General features: G+C 49.7%; 1 pseudogene; it reads right to left on the minus strand.

The window, feature by feature from the left end:
- Window positions 1–1,959: 1,959 nt before the first annotated feature.
- On the minus strand, window positions 1,960–4,131 carry LOC144155358 (uncharacterized; annotated as a pseudogene).
- Window positions 4,132–4,708: the final 577 nt, after the last annotated feature.

Raw genomic sequence — 4,708 nt, forward strand, 5'->3', positions numbered from 1 at the left:
TTTGCGTGACGTACATGCCCGCACACCGCTGCGGAAGCTCTGCTCCCGGAGGCAGAAGACAATGGTCACTTGGCGCGGTCCGCTTCCCGGATGAGGTCCTAGCACTACGGAGCACTACGGATCGGGGAGAAAACAGGCTTTAGAATGAAAATGGCGGAACGAGGAAGGGTGTCGGTGTTCAATTCTTCCCGAGGCCATAGTAGGGGCCTTTGAAGCCAACCCGAGCTTATCGTGGAGGCCTGAGGGGCTTATGTCCTGGACGTCGGCGGCAACAGTAAGTCGTGCGTTGAAGGTTTTATTTAACCAGGGAAAGCTGCAATTACGACGAAGAAATTGCAAGTGAATGCAACTCACAATACAAGGCCAATCACCCCTACGCGGGTATGTGCCACAGAAAAGGGGTGCAGAGAGGAATAGGAAGACGTCGGAACGTGGGATTGCATTTTTATGGCAGAATTTTTAGCAATAGCTCTCCTATGTAAAGTACCGCATAATGTATCAGAAGTGATCATATTATCCGAGTCGACGTCATTTATTTCCAGCTAACATCCTCTTCCGACTCTCCATTGTACCGTACACTATTGAGCTACACTGGCCTAGGTTGAGCAGTTTGGCGTGGCTCCTGGAGAGCCATTCTGCGCATGCGCGAGGAGTAGTGACGTCACACGGCGCACAGAACGTTGCTCGCTGCCCGGCGTGTCTCACATACCCTACGCTCCCAGCGTCTTCGCTGACCTCCGTTCCGCAAGTGGCGGCCCGGTCCACTTGATCATCATGCGAGGGGTGGCCGGGTGTGGAACCGATGGCTCGTGCGTCGCAGCAACACCGGCGTGCGCCTGTGGAACCAGCTTAGCTCTGGGGCGATTGGTGACGCTGCGCTGGAGCCGCTTGATAAATGTACATGTTTCACATAATGCGTATACCGTGTGTGTGTCATTGAAGCAGCAGCAAGCATGATAACCAAGCTAATTCTAGACAACCAGAAAAGCTAAGAATAACAAGCTGAACCTTAGCTCACGCTACGTATATCCTGGCATATGCGAGCTAAGCTACTGCTAACTTTTTTTTCTTCCAAGTCACATGAAGGAGGTACATTTAGGTTGGGTCCCTAGCCATACGAACATGTGGGGCAACGATCGAGTGGACCATTTAGTTAATATCGCTCTCACAGCTCCGGTTCAGTTTGGCATACCTAATCTGGCTCTTTTTGCCTCTCCAAGATTAAGACGATATTGGCATTTATATGCTACTCCTTCAGGTTCCCTCCTGTCATTTCAAGAGTATCAATATTTAGAGTTCGGGTGGAATGTTCATTTGTGTGGTTCTGGGCAATGCGAAGTGACCTTCAGGATTCCAAGGCTAAATTTCTATCCGTTTAGAACAGGGCTTTTGCCTATTCGTGCGGTGGCAGGTCCCTGCAACAATCGAACATTTTTTTTCTCACCTGTCGCCGCTTCTCGGCAGCTAGACAATCGCTTTTGAAGGACCCAATTGAACATTTGGGGGTTTCTTTATCGACTCCACTTATATTACCTTTTTGCGCGGCAGATTTGGGGTATGCAAAAAGGGATATATATATAAACTTATTTAAGATTTCTTTCTGCTTCAGGCCGTTTGAATTCCGGAAAGGTGCTGATTAATGGGTAATTCCGGTTTTAATCATAAAGAGGTTTCATTTTACGGCCTCTGTATTTCGGGAAACGAATTAGTATTTTGAGGTCCTCACAAATTTCATCAAGCGAGTTAGCCGTGGTCAATAACCCTTGTGGGTACGTGCCAAAACCATTAAGGGCATCATCATAATCATAATGATAATCATAATCATAATCAAGACCACCTGGGGTTTGGGGTGCGCTGAAGAAAAGGGCGAAATTCACCCGAGGAAGGCGATAGTGTAGCATGCCGGGACGGCGCCAGCTCTGCCGGCACAGCGGGGCCCGAAGATCCGGATACCCGTTCCTACCCAATCTGCAGGCGCCCAAGCTTGGCGCCAGGTAGCCTGGCCGTCGTTCTTTCCTGCGGTGGACGCCACGTCGTGGGGTGGATCACCCGAAGCCACCCTGGTGTGCGTCGGGGAGCCTCGGCTTACGCCGATCAAGGCAGTCCAAGCAGCGCCGCTACGCCACTCTTGCGCTCTCGGTGCGAGGCTGTAGACATCTACCATGCAGACACGGGTCAGCAGTACCGCGGCAACAAGAAGTCATCGCAGCAAGTCACCATACGTCTACCATGTCTGACTCTGATATCTCTACGAGCAAACATTACCTGTGCGCTCGTTCTTTTTATCCTCATAGACACACTTCTCTAGCTGTGAAACTCGCGTTTCTGCTATGACTGCCATGACTAGGACCTTAGTCGTTACTTTTGTCTTCAGTGGTAGGCGTCGTCTACTTTATTTTGTCGTTCGCGTGTTAAGTTTCTGTTGCACCTTCCTATAAATGTCGCTGTCCCGTTTTCTCGAGAAACATGTTGCTACACTTCCTTTGTTTCTCGCGTGTGTGCGCCGTCTCGTCGGATAAATCCTACGTGCATATGATCACAAATTGTAAACGTCTCAGTCCTTATAAACTGCCTGTCTGCCAGAGGCTGACGGGCGACGACAGAGAACGTCGTTCGAGCTTTTGGCGTTCTGAGCTCAGGCGAATCGCGGCCGATCCGGGACACCTGCAATTGCTTGTCTTCAATGATGAGGCAGCATTTCAATTGGATGGGTGCGTGAACCGCCAATTCACGCGTTTTTCGTGAAAACAAATCCTCATTTTGTGACCACAAGGGCAGTCAATTCCCCAGTTGTAATCGTCTGGTGCAGAATCCGGCGAGAGGGCTGATAGGGCTGTCTTTTTTTTCGACAGCACTGTCACAGCCGAACCCTATCTGCCACTCTTCGAAGATTATTGTTTTGACCGAGCTTGTGGAATACCACATGCAGAAAGAGGTTTACATTTTTTAACAGGGAGATCAAGGCAGTCCAGAGAAGTGGGCACCAGCCCACTTCTCCGCTTAAAGTGGCCATGCAGACAAAATGCAAGTTTGTTTTATTCGAAAGAATTCATGTTTCATAGTGCTCCCAGCGCTTGGCCGGCAGCAAACGATGCCGTGTTCACTGAGAAATTAATCAATGTAGGTTAAAATTTTGATTCTCCTGCCATGTCGGCATGTCGTCACCCTAAGCCTCGGTGATGACGCGGATGGCCCGGCCGTGGCGGTGGCTGCTCAGGATGGCATAACCCAGGGCGTGGCAGGTGATCATGTAGACGCACACATCGAGCGTCCGTTCCGCCGATGTGAGCGTGTGAACGAGCGTGCGGAGCGACGTGGGGCCATGAAGGAAGCAGCAGCTGGGGTTGCCACACGTGTCGGAGTTGTCATACGTCGCCTTGGGGCACGCCACGCCTTGGTCAGGGAAAAAGATTGCCTGGGACAGCAGACATGTTGCAATGTTCCAGCTCAGCAGCTCCATGACCGTATGCAGAATGCGCGGTTTCTCTCAACCTTCAACTTAGGTAGCTTTCAGCAAGACAAAACGTCCTAATAAGCGCACGTTATCAGGCCGCGACGATGCATATTCGCGACTCGATGCAATAAGGCCGTGTTTACAACAACCAGTGCCTTCAGTTTTGGTTTTTCGTGTGGCGCAAATTCAGAATTTTAGAAATTCTATAACATATTACATTTGAGTTGTAGTGGAAAGCCTAGATTCAGAGTTACACTGTTGTGATAGAGAACAAGATGAGCAACTTACCTCTCAACGCCCGCGTACGTGCGCTTTCGCCCCGCAAGCATTGCGCGAGCGCTAAAGTTCTTCATGGCGTCGCTGCGACGCTCTGGTAGTACGCAACGCTACGCGCCCCCAAGTGACATCCAAAGAGAGAGGGACAGTACGCGGTCTTGAAAATGCGCACATGGTGAAGGGCCTGACGTTCTGATACTTCACGTACACGTTTCGAATATGGTCGGCAAGCTGCTATCATTTGCTAAGTTTAGCGTGCAGCCCACCTGATTGCCGAGGGCTTGCGCTTTCTTGCTCAGGGAGCGCTTCTTCTTACGCGTAGCGCTCACGTAGACGTAGTAGGCCACTTCGCTGAACATTGACAGGCCGAGCACGACGGCCAGCATGTCGGAGAGGCGCATCGTGGAAAATCCAGTTTCCAATAATTCGCACGGACCTGAAAAATATACGCCATATGAATCCACATGCCGGGCCCACAGCCGCCACTGCGGCCGTGGAGGGGAAGGTTAATTATGATAATTTCACTGAAAAAAGTAAAAATAACTGCCCTAAAATATGTAAAACCAACGTAACATTCTTTACAAAAAGTAAATAAATAAAAAAGTTCTAATATGGTTTGTTTTTATGCTGCTAGCAAGAAACATCGATTAGTTTAGTTACGGTTCAAGAAAAGGCAACGTCTTGTACCCTTCGTGAGGCACGAGACAGAGCCGGGAGAAACCGCTCCCATGGGGTACCAGCTCACCATACATGATGACAATTTTAACTATCTCTCACATTTTCTTTTGTTTTATTCAAACAACCACCTGCCCCAAAATGTGCCTAACTCCTAACGAACATGATTGCTGTCACTTAAAAATGTGCACTCCGTGATATAAACTGCGCGAAATTCGAATGCCAACAATCCTACAGCAGCTCTCAAGCAACTCACGCTACCGATATCGCCGGTTCAGGACACCTCCGTTGCTGTTCAGGGAC

This window comes from Haemaphysalis longicornis, unplaced genomic scaffold, assembly GCF_048455015.1.
Source record: "Haemaphysalis longicornis isolate Haplotype H1 unplaced genomic scaffold, Haemaphysalis longicornis Haplotype H1 scaffold_1, whole genome shotgun sequence".
In the NCBI taxonomy this organism is placed as follows: Eukaryota; Metazoa; Arthropoda; class Arachnida; order Ixodida; family Ixodidae; genus Haemaphysalis; species Haemaphysalis longicornis.